Source organism: Lutra lutra, chromosome 3 (assembly GCF_902655055.1).
Source record: "Lutra lutra chromosome 3, mLutLut1.2, whole genome shotgun sequence".
NCBI classification, from domain to species: Eukaryota; Metazoa; Chordata; class Mammalia; order Carnivora; family Mustelidae; genus Lutra; species Lutra lutra.
The window spans coordinates 94,897,947-94,915,117 of record NC_062280.1 but is presented as its reverse complement, the minus strand read 5'-3'; the positions used below and the strand labels follow the sequence as shown (position 1 = coordinate 94,915,117).

Here is a 17,171-nt window from a genome sequence, read left to right as displayed (position 1 = left end):
ACCAGTCTTAAGTTTTGCTACTTGCAATAACTGGGAATAGTTAAAAATAATAGCAATAATAATAATTTCAGCCTTTAAGGATCATTGTGAACATTAAATGTAAAAATATACCTAAGCACTGTAGCAAAAACAAATGCTACAAGCTGAGGGGGGCTGGTAGACTTGAGTGGTCATGAATTAGTAGCATTCTTATTTTGTTTTATTTTTTTTTTTTTTCTCCCAAGAGGGTTGTTTGTATGAATTTCTGAATGTAGGAGTTTCTACAGACAATGTCACCTTCAAATGTTGAGAATCTAATTTTACTGGCAAGTTTCAAATAAGTGGAAAGGAGAAGAGAAAGGAGGCTGAGGAGGAGGAAAGAAGTTTTCTTCACAGTAGGCTCTCTGATAAGCCCGTACAGCCTCAGCAGGAGTGCATTTGCTCCAGTGTTTGAGATGGTGACAACAGGGACTGAAAAACTGGCCCAGGCTTATTTAAGTCAGTTGATTGAAAGCCAAAAGTGAGCAATACTGCCTCTACTCCGGAGGAATATCTGGCCTATTTCAGCCACATCAGAGGACATGGTAGTGCCCTCTGCAGTAGTCAAGGTGGGAATATTTTCCTGAGAATGTACGTAAATCCTTTACTGTAGAATTAGGTTATAAAGGCATGATGCAAACTTCCTTGGCATGGAAGTGCATGCATTTTACCCTATAAACCTTTTCATACCAGGTACCTTTTTTCCCCTTTCTTTCTCTCTCTCTCTCTCTCTCTCTTTTTTTTTTTTTAATTTTTTTAATTTTGTGACATGGCCTCTCAACATTCCAGAGGTATCTATGACCATAACCTTGGATAATTCACCCTCTCACTCATAGAGGGATCATCTTTACAGAATCCTTATTGTTTGCTTGGACAATTAAAGCTACAGTTTTCATTCAATTTTCTTCCATATCTAATGTCACTTTTGGAAAGTGACAGTGTATACACTTTCTGTTTCAGGGTAGAACCTGACTATGCTTACTTCTCTGACTTTGGAATAACAGAATTTAGATAAAGAACTCTAGATTATTCTTTCAGACCTTGGTAATTTTTTTTTTTTTTTAATTCTACCTCTCTTTCTTCCCTTTTACTATTGTCTACAGTATTAGGGTTTCCAGAGGTCAGCAATTGCATTAAATATATAGCATAGCTTACTACAACCTTGCTAGTCATTAATATAGGCTTTATTTTGCTCTTGTGTGGAAGTGAACAGGAAAGATTGTTCAGCCATTACTTTCCATTCTTATAAATGCCTTAATTTCCTACTGTTATCATTTATAGTTAATACCTTGACACATCTAACAACATGAGAATTTCTTCTTCTTGGCTTAAGTTAAACATAAGAGAACAATTGAATTGCTATTGTAAGGGACCAGTGAGTGTGTTTGCCAAATTAAAGAGACCAGATTTAAGTATCTCTAACCTTATCTGCTAAAGCAGTAATAAGACCAAAATTGGTGACAGCTTTTACATTTCAGTTTTTGTGAACATTGGCTTTTTTTTTTTTTTTTTTTAAATGTTAGATTGTAGAGGGAGAAGGAATTTTAATAGCATTGATTTTGGAAACTCTTTTCTCAATGACAATTGACTTTCCCACAGGATTTTTCCTTAGACTCTAGGATATGCTCTTCAATCTCTACAGTGAAATTGCTTGACTTTTCTTCCCTATAAAATTCCACCATTCACTGTGAATTTGCTGCTCTGCATTTCGGATCTTAGGGGAACACTACCCTGGGGAAAATACTACCAATACCACCCATGAACCAAAACTAAAACCAAAACCCAAACCAACCAACCAACCAACCAACCAACCAACCAACCAACAAAAATACAAACCCCCAAACCAAGACCCATTTCCATGGATCTCTCATGCAGTAGAATGAAATGGAATCTGAATTCCAGAATGCGGGGATGGGGGTACCAAAAGCAATGTTAATTCTCTCCCATGTGCCTCCAAGTTTATTCCATAGGCTGGATGCTGAGGCGGAATTTGCTGTTAGCGACTCAGACATCCCATTCCCCATTTGACCTCAATTCATGGTGCTTAGAGAAATGGCATAATACCTATGGCATATTTACCTAGTTCTTTTGTTCAGTGTTCATGTGATGTTTTAAATGCAGCCACAGGGGTGCTGTAACAATCAATATGAGAAGCATTACCTGCAATAGTAGCTAGGCCAATAGAATGGGGAAGAAAATATAGAAGAGTATTTATGATTTTATTTACCAGTTATTGTTGTAGAGAGAGTTGTGCTTCTCTTGTATAATTCAGAAATACCAGCAAGAGTGATGCTTACCTCTAAGTCTAAAAGTTTGGTTCGGCGAGACCATTTCCTTCTTGCTCTTTTCTCAACTGAAATTAAAGCCACTCAGCCTGCATTCAAGCATCGTTTCTCAGGAGATAAATCATTGAAATAAAGAACACACCTTCAAAATTTAATAAAGACTGGGACCTACATATTTTCCATTCATGAAAACATGGCCTAGAGACTGAAATAGCAACAAATATGGAGTGCAATGACATGGAGATAGAATGTATTTATATGATGAGGAAGAACCGCCCTCCCCCCCAAAAAAAAACCCTCAAAAATCCTAAACAAAAAATTGGGGAAAGGTATTGGTGCGGTTGCAATTAAGAAGAACCCTTCCTGACTTTTTTTTTTCTTATTTCAGATTCATTATTTGACATTAAATGGACACAGCTCTTTTAAGGATGGGACACAGTTTAGCTTTGAGTTGTTAAATGCATTAATTGCTTCCTCCACTCCAGTAAGATTAAGTAGTTCTTGAAAGTCCTACATCTTTATCATGTTGGACCCAGCGTTGACATTAAGGAAGTACATGGTCAGATAAGGGAATGCGTTCTGCAGTCAAATGCTCTACCACTGAGCTATACCCCCAGGGAATGTGTTCTGGAATGTTTAGTAGTATGTGGAGACTTAATGTATTTTGGGTCTAAGTAGTGTATGGAGACTTAATATGTTTGGGTTGCAGGCTTTAATTTTGACCTGTATAGAACTTAGATAAGCGACATGAATGCTGTTCCTGTCTTCTAGTTCATTGTGTTGTTTTTAAATATATTGATTTGGTGAGTAAAAAGTGGTTGAAAATCATAGCCTTTTTTTTTTTTCAGTAATTCATTAAATGTCAGCTGTGTTTTAGGCTGTGTACTAGACACTGATATGATGAAGTTGCCTCTCATTACTTTATAGTTTTTTTTTAATTGGAACAACAATTGAACTAGCAACTATGCTATAGTGTCATAAGTAATATGATCATTACATATATAATATGGCTGTAATCATTTAATGATATCTGAGGGTTATCATCATAAAGGAGGTACTGCTTAAAGAGAGTTTGAAGGATCATTAGGGAAGAATGTTCTTATTGGGGGCAGAGGGGACATATGGAAAGGAATGGAGACATTTGTGTTCAGTGGTAGCACATGAATTGGTGTGAGGGGAGCATAGGGAATAAGAAAGTGACAGTGACACTGGAAATCTAGGCTTTTTGTGCTATTCTGGAGGTGAGACTTTGTTTTTGAGATACAGGTACAGCCTTTCTTTCAGCACTACAAGTTTTTAAGCGGAGAAGAAATCTCATATTCTTAGCTGTCTATAAGGATGTTTGAATGTCAGTATACCAAGAGAATTCTCGGGTGTGCTCATGTCCAACTTGCAAACCTATCTGGTTATCCAAGAAGTTTTTGTGCTATGAAATAAAGTAATTTACATTATGAATAGATGAACAGACTTCTGAAGGGGCAATTGAAGGAGATATCTATTCCACCATCATTTGAGGATCTATCTTTAGAAATTGGTTTTAAAGTCAATAAACTCATTTGGGTGTGAGAATAAAGTTTAAGGAAAAAATACTCTTAGAACTTCCTTTATTATTGACTCATAGAGGAGAAATGGATTTACAGCATTTTCTCTTCCTTTATGCTAACCAAGAAAAAGAGATAACTGGATGAAATAATCTTTGCTATTTAACAACAGGCTGTTTGATGGCAGTTCATATGAGACCAAAAGGTAGAAGACAATTCTAGTCATTCTACTTTGGAGACACCCTCAGTTATTGGGTTTATAGGTGTTGGAAAAAGTCTGTATATGTATAGTTCAAATATATGCATATTTATATTTCAAATATTCTCTCCAAACATTTTCCAAAAAAGTGTGAAAGCTGAGAAAGGTTTAAAAAAAGAGTATTATGTATTTAAAGGCAATTAGGTCACCAGGAGCCTAAATTGAGATTGGTTTCTATTGGTTCCATTTCATCGGTTCTGTATCTTAGTTTAGTGATTTTTTTTCTTTTTAATCAAGTATAACAAACTTATTTTAGTGTGATATGGCAAATGTTTATTGAATTACAGTGCTTAGCAGAAATATTGAAGAGTTCTTATTTTACCACTCATTAAATTATCAGGCTGTTCTTGACATTAAAAATGCCTTAATTTATTTAGCTCAAGATATAATTCATATGATTGAAATGGGACAGGAGGGAGCTGACTTGGACAAATGATAGAGGTGGGATAATTGAGGAGAAAACCTAGCACTGAGTACTGACTACACCTGGGAAAAATAAATGACTTGTGGAAAAATGGGCCTTTTAGACGAGATGTGAGTCCTGCTTTATTTGATCTCTAAAAGAGGAGGAACACCTTCTTCTTCATGCAATATATTATGATGTATTTTTTCAAAATCAGTACAACAAAAGTAATTCAGTACCACGTGCTACTGAAACCAAAGTGTGGCGTCACACAGAAGCAAGATTGACAAGGACCTAGAACCAGAGGCGAGTTTGAATTTTTCCATTCTTTTACCAGTGATATTTCAGCTTTGCTAATCTTCCTACACTAAGCCCATAGCCCTGTAAAACATGTTACTTTTTGCCTGATATCCAGCCATTGATATTATTGTCCTTACCACCCATAGGCTATAAAGCCTTTGAAGGCCATTCTTGGGGTCCTACTTTGTATTTCCCAGTGCCAGATTCCGTCACATAAACAGAAAATTACAAATGCATATGGAATTCAAAATGAAAAACTCATGAAGTGAGAGATGATATATTAAGTTTTGTTGGATTCTTTTTGCTTTACGGGCAGTGCAGAGAAAGAAATTGCTTTACAGTTAACAAAACCAAAATGATCTGCTGTTTGGATATCAGCATTCCTTGCCAAGCCCAGGTGTCCAGAGGGCCTGAAATGGAATCAGATAAAATGGAAGATCTGAGGATAATGAAGTGGTGGAAATAGTCCATGAGGAGAGATTGAGAAGGAATGCAAAGGAAAAAACAAGAAGGGTCACTGGGCCAGGGAGGTCTGTTTGGACTCAAACAGTGGCTTTGCTGAGTGATCTTGGCCTTTGACATGAAGTAGTTGATTCCTGAATAATTTCTAGAGTTAAATATATTTCTCTTGTTCTCCAGAGGAGAAAAGATTATAGAAGCCATAAATGATTTCAAATGATTTATGTCCATCTGTTTTTGTTTTGATTTTCAGCAGTCTGGGAGGGGAGATGTATCAGTCAAAGAATAAATACATAGGTGATGTAAGCACTTTAGGAGAAAATGAAGATTTTTAGGGAAGGAAATATTAAAGCAGTGGGATGTGGGGAACATAGGGTAGGTTCATGAAGAAGAAGACTTTTATATGACCATAAAGGAAGGGCAGGTGTTCAGACAGGTGTTCATGTGAAGGGGACGGAATTCCAGACGAAACAAGCCATTGGATTAAAGGCACAGAAGTAGAATGGCATAGAACACACTTAGAGCAAAACCAGTAATAAAGGTGGACTGAAGGGGGCAGCTGAAGGTAAGTGCTGTGGATTTAAGGTAGTCAGGTGGAATTCTAAGCTATGGTATTAGGCCTTATAATGATCAGATCATGAGATTGTAGGAATTACACTATTGCCTTCTTTATCCCTGTCCAATGTCCTGAGCTCCAACAATACATAACCCTTTCTTTAGCTTTCTGGGCCTTAAGAGCCAGTCTCTGTCTGACCACTGACCACTATCCTTTGTCTCTCCATCCCCCAACTCCAACACAAACCTTTTTCCTGGCTCTGGCCTATCACCTAGATCACACGTACTTCTCATAAATTGCTCCTTCTGGGAACCTTCAGAGACCACATAGGGTTTCTGGTCCTCAGTGGTCAAAGCCCTCTATCTCACTGCTTGTTTGGCTTGCTTGTGTGCACCGTTAAGCAGGCTGCCACACAAGGTCAGGCCGGATCTGTTCTTCGCTTTTGTTGCCCCAGCACTCGGCACCCTCTCCGGCACAGAAAAGAGAGTTGAATTGAATTCAAGCTCTGCCCCTTCTCGTATTCCTTTCCACCCTCTTTCTTTCTCTTGGTTGATACTCTATAAGCACGTGGATCTCCTTCAGCCTTGGGTACAACACCACATTGTGAGGTGTGGGCTCTGGCTTCCTGAGGAGCAGCTGGGGGGCTATGGTGCTGCAACCTGGAAGTGGAGGAGACTTAGCCCCATAGGGCGTGAAACATCACCAGAAGGAAACAGGATTGAAGAGGGAGCCAGGCTGTTTCCAGTGCACCTGTATATTATTCCAATATATTCTTGCAGTCCTTCCAGAGAAATTATGTTTTCCAAATACATGAACTGGCTATACATCTGTGTGGTTTAATGCAAAATGGTAGCCAGCCCAGTAACCCATCACACAGCATTTCTTCATATTTCCCTTGCTTCGTGCCTCCCGCTTTCTCTCCCTTACTGCCTCCTGAACTTGTCCCTCCCAGATAAAGTGTCAACACCTCAATTCTCATTGCAGACTCTGCTTTCTTGAGGGCTCAGCCATGACAAAACAATGAATATGTGTCAAATGAAAGAAAGATCCTGTTTTTAAGGATTTACTTTTCTAGTCTAGATGAGACCTGGTACCAGCCTGTAGTATGGCAGGGGCTGTAAACAACTCTTCTTTTCATCGTTCATTCTCCTTCTCGTTTCTTCCCCAACCTCATTTTTCTTCCTCTTCTTTTATATATTTTATCTTCCACCTCATCCATTTGTTTTCATTTCTTCCCCTTCCTCATCCTCCCCTTTCATCTTGCATAAATCTTTTTTTAAAGATTTTATTTATTTATTTGAGAGAGAGAATGAGAGAGAGAGCGAGAGAGAGAGCGAGCATGAGAGGGCTAAGGGCAGAGGGATAAGCAGACCCTCCGCTGAGCTGGGAACTTGATGCTGGGCTCAATCCTGGAACTCCAGGATCATGACCTGAGCTGAAGGCAGTCGCTCAACTGACTGAGCCACCCACGCGCCCCTCATCTTGCATAAATCTTGAGAGCAGCAACAGTTTTAGTGACTGTGATAGACTTCACAGCAGTTAGCACTGCACCTGGCCAAAGGCAGGTAAGAGCTCAATGGGTATTTCTTGAGCAAATGATTAAGCCCCCCACATATAGTCTTACCCTTCCATTTTAGGCATTTCTTTTCACTTTGGAACAACTTTTCCCTTTATTTCAATTGTTCACATGCACCTGCACTTCATTAATGAGCAGTTAGATTCTCCTTTTCAGGGTAGAAGATTGCATTTAGAAAAACATGCTGAGACTAGCGCATTTACAATCTTTAGTTGGGTGTCTTACTAAACTTCATTTTGTCAGCTGGATTGGATTTTTCATGAACACCAAGCCAAGAGGTAATGAGGTTCCTCTTGGCAGTGCAATTTCTGAAACAAAGTTACTCCTTCCAAATCTATTTCTCCAGCCTTGTTGAATATGTGAGTGCCCTGGCAAGTAGGATATAGAAGAATCATACGCTTATTGTCCAACTCTTTCTGCAGGAAAGTTTCGCAGTTTCCTCCTCGACTTGCTCTACTCTTTACCATTTTTCCATGCTCTACTTGAATTTGCCATCAGATGCTGTCCTCCACAGATGAGTTGCTTAGTAAGACCTCTGTGTGCTTAAGATGCGTCAAATGGCTCCTTGTGTCATCTGGCCATTTTCTCAGACATACTGAGAGGGGGTGGAGAATCAATCCCCCCACGTCAACAGAAAAGCTGGAACACCAGCTGAATTGTGGTGCCACTTCTCATCTAAACATTCTATGGGTCTCCATATGGAATATATAATCACAGTTCATTTTATTCTTTTAAGAACTGTTTTTCTAAGACTAATTCTATTTCTAGCTCTTGGTGATAGGTATCCAAGGTGTCCCAATTCTTTCTAGACCCGGAGCTTAGAACTGGACCCAGCTAGTTCTATGTAAGTAATACATAGCATTTTAAATGCATGTTCCCCCAGATTCTTCATTATCCTGCACAATCCCCTATCAGATCCTTTTCCAGTGTTCCAGGATTGGGAAATTGCCTTTCTTCCTTCCAAGCGCTTATGCTAGAAACCTGAGCAGCATCTTTGATATTTTATTGTCATTCATGTCTTTGCCCACAATCTATCATCATATTCTGTTAATTCTGCTTCAAATATATACTTTGTTTATTCTATTTATTTTATCTATTACCTCTTCTAGCATTATTTCTCACATGATCTGCTATAATAGTTTCCTGGCTGATTTTCCTCCTACTCTTACCCCTTCTAAATAGAGGGGGGTTGTTTAATGTGGTTCGGGGCACGGGCTCTGCAGCTACTACCTCTGTCCAGATTCTTACTTTATCATTATAAGCTGTGTAATCTTGCATGAGTTAATACTTTGACGTTCAGTTTCCTCATCTGTAAGATAGAAATAATGATAATTTCTGGTTCATCAAATGAACATACATGTGCACACACTTACATACCACTTAGAACAGGGCCTTATGTGATAAGCACTTAATAAGTGTTAGCTATGATTATTTTTCTTCTCTACTCCTGCCAAAACAACCTTATAGGAAAACTTATCTGAGTGTGTGATTCCCATGCAAAATGACTTCAGTGACTTTTTCTAAATTAAAACTTTAACATCACTCACGAGCCATGCATGATCTGTCCCTTGCCTACCTCAGCAGCCTCCCCTTGCTCCACTGCCCCTTGCACTCATTCTAGTTCAGCCACACTTGGTGGCCTCAGGTGAGTTTAGCTGACCGTCCTGTGCGCGAGTTTCCACCTTGTGGTTAAAAGCTAACATTGCATCATCTGGACAGCAAATGGGAGAATCACAGACCTAGAACTTAAGCATCTTGACTCAGAGCTAAGACTCTTCCACAGTGTCTCCTCACTGAGGAGACTAGTCATTGTCCCTGCCTCAGTGCAGAGAGGACAGGGGGATGAGAGGCCCTTGGAAAGTGGGATGTCTGGCTGAGCACCCACCTTTCTAGCAACAGGAGTGTGGTTTGGAAGGGAAATGCCTATCTTTGAGGGGCAGCTCACTGTCTCTGGCACAGACTTTATTTCCTATTAATCATCCCTCTGTATTCCTATGGTTGTGGTAATGAGTTACCAAAAATTTAATGACTTAATACAAATTGATCACCTTACAGTGCTGGAGGTCAGAAGTCGGAAATGGGTCTCACTGGACTAAAATCAAGATGCCAGCAGGGGTGTGTTCCCCCAGCTTCAAGGAGTTCCCTTATTTCTTATGACTCCTTCCTCTGTCCTCAAAGCTAGCAACATACCATCTTCAAATGTCTTTCTGACTATGACTCTCATGCCTCCTTCTTCCATTTATAAGGATCCCTGTAATTATATTGGACACACTCTGATAATCCAGAATAATCTTCACATCTCAGGGTCAGCTGATCAGGAAACTCGGTCCCATATGACCTTAACTTCCCTTTGCCACATAACCTAATATTCACAGGTAGTAGACAGTAAGATTTCACCATGTTTAGATGGTCATACTTTGTCTACTCAAACCCCTCCCACTTCTTCTGAGAAATAAATAATACTTGGGGTTTGTTAAAACGAAACAAGAGGGTCATCCTTATGAATATATGGATTATGTGGTATGATGTAAAGGGATACAGTGGTCCACTTAGCTTCATAAGAACAAACTTAGTTCTGAAGTGGGGATTACCACATCTGAGCACCAGCTCCCCCATTTTCTGGCCATGTGATGTTGGGCAAGTCATGCAGCCTCTTTAAGTGTCCTGTTTTCTCATGTGTAACATGGAGATGCCAACAGACTTGTTGAGATTAGATGAGATGATCTGTGTTTAAAGGAGAAATAATTATAACGCAGTGCTTGATGCACAGTAAGAGCTCAGTAAGCTGGTTTTCTCCTTTTCAGATGCTGATAGCTTTGCTTTTCTGTGCATTCACACATTTACTGAAGTCCTGCCATAGGCTAGACACCATATGAAATATTAGAGATTGAGGGATGAACAAATCAACCTTGAATCTAGGAAGTCAAAGCCAGTTTGGAGAGAGAAGCACAAAAACAAATCATGTGGGTTTAACACAATGAATGTTACGTTATGGGTGTGTAAAAAGCATTTTTAAGTTGCAGGACTGAAACTCCAACAACCAAGAAATGGAAAGGAGTATGCCATTTAAAGTTTCTGTTGACATGCCAACACTTCAGCTTTCTCATCTGTAAAATGAAATGTTAGAATATGATGCAGTGGCAAAATCTTTTAGTAATAGGATTATGTGATCTGTTCTTTCTTGGAAGGGGTTAAGTTGAACAGCGAATAGAGCATGTGACCCAAGCACTGGCCCGGACAATTGATTGCCCTGCGACTAGAACAACACGTGGGTGAGGGATCTAAGCTCTCTTGCAGTTAACACTTCCTTGAACATAGCAGTCCCCTGAGTTCTCTATGAGTGCTTTCAGAATTGACCCCTCATGCATTTGGTACTGTACTCGAAATCTGGGAATTTAGCATCCCACTCAAAGCATCCCAGTTGATTTTAATCCAGGAAATCCATAGACCATGCCTTAAGCATTCCCTTGCAACAGTTTGACATACAAAAAATGGTAGATGTGAGAATTTTGGAATGTAGACTAGAATACATGATGGAAATTTTGATTTTTCAAAAAATATTGCCCAGGGCTGTTCTGTTCCTTAATTGAAATGATCAGTCATAAAGTGACTCTCCAGGATTTCTCAGCACACAGAGCATTGAGAGACAGTTCTAAGAGAATCATACAAAGCTGTTGTAAGAAGAGCTATTTATTAGCTCCGATGTGAGTAACTGACATACGCACATACCAAGAACTGTGAAGGAGCTCAGATTTTACCCTGCTGGCAAGCTAGCTTGTTAGCCTGCAACCATTCCTTAGATACTGATGGAAGACATGAGACCCGGGTCAGGGACAAAGGGCAGTTTGTTACCCACAGCAGTGTGAGTAGCCAGATCTGTATTTGTTTCTTGAGCCCTGGCTCCCACAGTGCAACACATCTGCAGGGCTGCACACATGACACCTGCACACAAAGTAACTTCTGTGACAGGAGAAACATACTAAGCTTCAGAAATCTCAATCTTTCATAAGAGGACTGAAAGAAAATCTGCACAACCTTTGTCCCAGAGAGTGACATTATCCTTCTCTTCTAAGGCTATTTGCTATATAAACGTCCTTGGAAAGTTAGTCTGGAGCAAAAGCTGTCAGTATCTCTAAGGGTGAGGTACACAGAAATACAACAAATCCATGGAGAAATTGTCTCCCAGCAACAACAACAACAACAACAACAACAACAACACACACACACACACACACACACAGGCACACTGGTTAATATACTTTCCAGGATGCATAGGTTGCTCAGATGGTTAAGCGTCTGCCTTTGGCTCACGTCATGATCTCAGGGTCCTGGGATCGAGCCCCGCATCAGGCTCCCTGCTCAGTGGGGAATCTGCTTCTTCCTCTTCCTCTGCTGTTCCCCCTGCTTGTGCTCAACTCTCTCTGTCAGATAAATAAATAAAGTATTTAAAAAAATAATGTGTCTTTATTTCCATTAATATGTAACTAAAATGATTGCATATAGTGAGTGATATGCCACTTTTCCAATTATAATCAGGAGCTGTTTCTCCACTATGTGAAATAATAAAATACCCCCGGTCCTCCAAAATCTTTGATTGTCCAAAAGTGAACTTATGTTTTGATACCCTACTTTGTGATGTTAATTCATAAAAGGAAAATGTTATAGCCAAAAAATAAAAGCAACAGCTACTTTAATTTAGAAAATGACCTCTCTGTTATGAAAATTACAGCACCCACACTCTTGGGATATATATTCTATTTCCCTGAAGCAAACCGATATTATGGAAGTATTGGGCTATTGATGTGTAGCTTTATCCAATAAGCTATGAGAAGAATTTGTTAAGGATAGAAAAATAAATATGTAACAGCTTAGCTTCTCTGCAGCATTTTTTTTTTTTGAGATGCAATATTTAAAATGATTCTGCCCAAACTGTTGGCCTGTAGAGTTAATATTCTAAGAATTCTACTCCAGGGAATGAAAGATTTGTATCTATAAGTTGCCTCCTATTAATCTCAAAGTAACAAGCATTGTTGGGAGGGGGGATTTCATCGTGGGAATTTTCAGAAGTATGTAAAGTTGAGATAATAGTTATTACTTTTTGATAAAATGAAATAACGTGAAGAGAAATATTGAACTGGGAATTAAGTGAACAGAATTCCAATTCTGCCTGTACCATTGATGAGGATACTTAACCTTGGGCCAGATGAGTTACCCAATTTGGGCTTCAATTTATCCCTTTATAAAGTAGGGATAATAGAATGTATTTATTCTTATCTCATAGGTATAGTAAATACTAGTGGGAAATATAAATGTAAAAATTAGTTACATTCAGATGCAAACTTATTTTTATGTAATAATCTTTTTCTTATTTCTGTGATATCTCCTTTTCACAGAAATAGAATTGACACTACAAATACATTATTTCCACTACATTCTATACCTGCATTTTTCTTCTGGCTAGTCAGGTAGACCAGTCCCCTTTAGTATTCTTTAGACTGGAGAAAGATTGCAACTACATTTTTCAATTTTTTTAAAAGATTTTGTTTATTTATTTGAGAGAGAGAGAAAGACAGAGATAGTGAGAAAGAGTACAAGTGGGGAGGAGAGGGTGAAGTAGTCTCCGGCTGAGCAAGGAGCCCATGTGGGGCTCGATCCCAGGACTGTGGAGTCATGACCCAGGCTGAAGGCAGATGCTTCTGAGCCACCCATGTGCCCCTACATCTATCATTTTTAAGATTGACCACTTTATTAAACTAACTTAAGTAATTACTTGTTGATAAAATAGAAAATTTCTATATCTGTCTCTTTAGGTTATGAGAAACTACTATTTGAAACAAATAAAAAAAAAGAAATGGCATTTTGAAACTGAGGGAATTTCAGTTTCATGTAAGAAGTAATTAACAACAAATCTGGTGATATGAATTATCTATGGTACTTGTTTAAACATATTGCTTCTTGGGCTCCTCCCCTGAAATTCCATCCAGTGGGGTTTAGTTTGGGCCTGGAAATTTGTAAGACTTTTTAAATGCATATAGTGTGTGTTTGTGTGTGTGTGTGTATTTTATATATATATATATATTATATATAATTCTTATCACTAGGGAAGGTTCGGAACGATGACAAAATTAATATTTTTATCCTTAAATATGCAAGTTGAGACCTGTAGTAGCTGAAACTTGCTGAGCTCTCCCAGTTGGTCCAGTGTAAGTTTTAGACTTCTAACACTTTGGCCAGTTTTCTGTCCGATGGCCCCTGGCCCTAAAAGTTAATGTGCTTATGAAACATGCACCTTCTCTAACTCACACTGATTTCCTCCCCATATTTGTTTACTCACTAACTTTTTCTTTCCTGCTAAATCTGACAATTATTTGAGTTCCAGGGGCTGGAAAGAAGCCCCAGGAATCCAAGAGCTCCTACAAGAACTTGTTTCCAATGATAATAATTTCAGATGTCAGGGCTCCCTCAGTGGGAGTTTGCTGCTTTCATGTCAGAGCTTTTAATGACTTGCTAAATCAGATTGTCTTTGGCTCAGATTTTATGGCTTTCTGTTTCCCGGTTATTCTTATTTCCTATATAATCCACATGGCTTTTCTTTATGACCCTTTGGAAAACTTCTCTTGTGATGATGTTGTGTCAGAGATTCCTTGGAAAATCTGTAACCTGTTACAAAGATGAAATGATTTTTGTTTTTAAACCCCATTTCCAAGTGGTGTGAGGTGGTCTTTAGGCGTGAAAGACAGGCAGCTGCAATGACCACCATCAGTCAGCCTCTTAAAACCGCTGAAGCTCAATTACTGACACTTTCTCCTGATTTTTATTTTCTCCTTAGCAGAGGAGAGCGTTACTCTATGATATAGTTAGACCCTGTTGTCCACAGTCAACTCTTTTGCTCTTCTTTTATATCGATATGAAGACTCTTAAAGGAAGCTTTATTTTTTTAATGGCATCCCTCTCCCCAGACCCACCTCCTTTTTAAAAGAAGCCACGCATACATTTGTACTTCATGAGTGTTTCTTTAAAATTGTAATATAATGTATAGACCCTTTTCCTATGGTAAGACAAGGAAACTATGGTACTTGTGTTTATATAACATAGTATCAAGGCATTTATTAAGTACGCAAAATTAAGTGTCGTCTCTCAGCTCCAGGCTAACCTTCCTGTTCGTTTCTTTATGGAGGTTAAGCCTGGAAATCAAAGTATAACCTTAACAGTGTTGTTGGGACCATTTCTGTCATCTTTACTAACTAAGAAATTAGAATCATAATGTCAATATAATCTCAAAGGATGTTGGGAAAGGTCGTAGAGAAGATGTGACCACTGGTTGACCTGTGAGTTGCACCCATGCAAATAGAGGCTTCTCACCCTGTTCCTTGTACTTGGAATGTGGGTTCTGCTTGCCTTCCCCAATCCCAGACCTACCCCCAAGGACCCAGCCTTGAGATCATGATGTGATGTTGAGACTATCTGGACAATACACATGACTGAACCCAGTTAAAGCCTCCTTATAAACTTGTAAGATTTGGCAGACAGGAGCTTACAAACCAGTAAAGGGGGTGGATTGGTTGTCTGGTGCAAACTTTTCTGTCCCAGTGGTTTCTTCTTGAGGCATCACCGAGTGTGGTTTCAGATTGCATGCTAGTGGTAACTAATTCATTACTCTGCGAGGTTCCAATTATTACATAGACTTCTCTTATATTCAGTTGCTTCTTGTTAATTTTCACCCATTTCCCCCAGTTCTGCACGTAGGAGCTGCTTCTGCACTTAGGAGCTGCATAAAGTTAATCTATTTTTCATATAAAAACTCTTCAAAAATTTAAAAATACCCACATTATACTCTTGACATTTTTCTCTCTACACCAAACACCCCCAGTGTTCAACTTTTTCCTCCTGGGCCATATTTTCATACTCTTTCATCATAAAGGATGCTTAATGAACTGTAATCATTTCATAATGAAGTGTGATTTCCTTTCTTTTTGGCTACTGTCTATTTAAAAATAAGCTTTGAATTTTGCCTGGGATTATTATCATACTGGAATCCACCCTCTTTCCCTTTGTGAACAGTTACTCAAAATTGGTTTGTTTTCTCCTGCCACTTCTATGTCCAAATTTACTCATTTAATCTATCTTAAAGCAAATCTGAAGACACAGAGTTCTGCAGGTAAAGGTCAGGGGATGAGGATTTTAATGGATCTTCCAGTACACAAAGTCTGAAAAAGACTGAGCACATGGGACCTCACCTTCTCTATTTTTTTTTTTTTTTTTTTGACAGAGAGAGAGATCACAAGTAGGCAGAGAGTCAGGCAGAGAGTTGGGGGAGAAGCAGGCTCCCTGCTGAGCAGAGAGCCTGATGCGGGGCTTGATCCCAGGACCCAGAGATCATGACCTGAGCCAAAGGCAGCTGCTTAATCCACTGAGCCACCCAGGCGCCCCACACCTTCTCTATTTAATAAAGTAAAAAGGGATTCCCCTCTTTGCCATAGACACCGTGTAGGAGGCTAACTCATTTTTCCTGTAGGATAATGCTTCTCAGATTGTAATGAGCATGCAAATTACCTGGGGATTTTTTTTTTTTTTAAACCTGGGGATCTTTTAAAATGCATATTGTGGAGGCGCCTGGGTGGCTCAGTGGATTAAGCCGCTGCCTTCGGCTCAGGTCATGATCTCAGGGTCCTGGGATGGAGTCCTGCATCGGGCTCTCTGCTCAGCAGGGTGCGTGCTTCCCTCTCTCTCTCTCTCTCTCTGCCTGCCTCTCCATCTACTTGTGATCTCTCTCTGTCAAATAAATAAATAAAATCTTAAAAAAAAATGCATATTGTGATTTAGTATGTCTCAGATGGAGCAGGGATCTTGCATCTCTAGTAAGCTCCCAGGAGAATCCTATGCTGTTGGTCCATGGACCATCCTTGGACCAGGGCTGTCCAGTAGGAATCTAAGGTGAGACACAAATATGAATCACATATATAATTTTTAATTTCCTAGTATGCATTTTATTTTATTTTATTTTTTTTTAAAGATTTTATTTATTTATTAGACAGAGAGATCACAAGCAGGCAGAGAGGCAGGCAGAGAGAGAGGAGGAAGCAGGCTCCCCGCTGAGCAGAGAGCCCGATGCGGGGCTCGATCCCAGGACTCTGAGATCATGACCTGAGCCGAAGGCAGCGGCTTAACCCACTGAGCCACCCAGGCGCCCCCCTAGTATGCATTTTAAAAATGCAAAAAGAAATGGGTCAGGTGAAATTAATTGTAATAATATACCTTATTTAACTCAACACAGCTTAAATACATTTTAATGTGCAATCAGCATAAAAAAGATATTTTAAATTATTTTTTAATTATGTATTGAAATTTTGTATGTGTTTTATACTCTTTCTCCTATTTTTGGACTGGCCACATTTCACATTCCATAGCCGTATGTGCGTACATGGCACCTGACTAACATACTGGATAGCTTAACTGTAGATTTCGAGATTTGGATTGTTCAGAACCAGAAATAACACAAATAATTAATATTTGCTGATGCTTACTTTGTTCATGACAGTGTTATAAGATGTGAATGCCATATAAATGCTTTAAATGAATAATCTCATAAAATCCTTATAACATCCTTATCCCATAAGCAACATTATTATCCCCATCATAGATATGAATAAAGTGAGGTTAGCAGTAGCCAGCCTGAAGTTACAATGGCAGGACTAAGATTCTTATCCAAAGAGTGTGAGTCTGGAGCCCAAGCTGTTAACCACTGCTCCAGGACAGAGGGCCCTGTGAGGGAGG

At 39.2% G+C, this 17,171-nt stretch overlaps 1 protein-coding gene across 1 annotated transcript in view; it reads left to right on the top strand.

Moving 5' to 3' along the window:
* Positions 1 to 17,171, top strand: part of THSD7B (thrombospondin type 1 domain containing 7B) — a 742,649-nt gene that overhangs the window by 208,710 nt on the left and 516,768 nt on the right. The window lies entirely within an intron of this gene.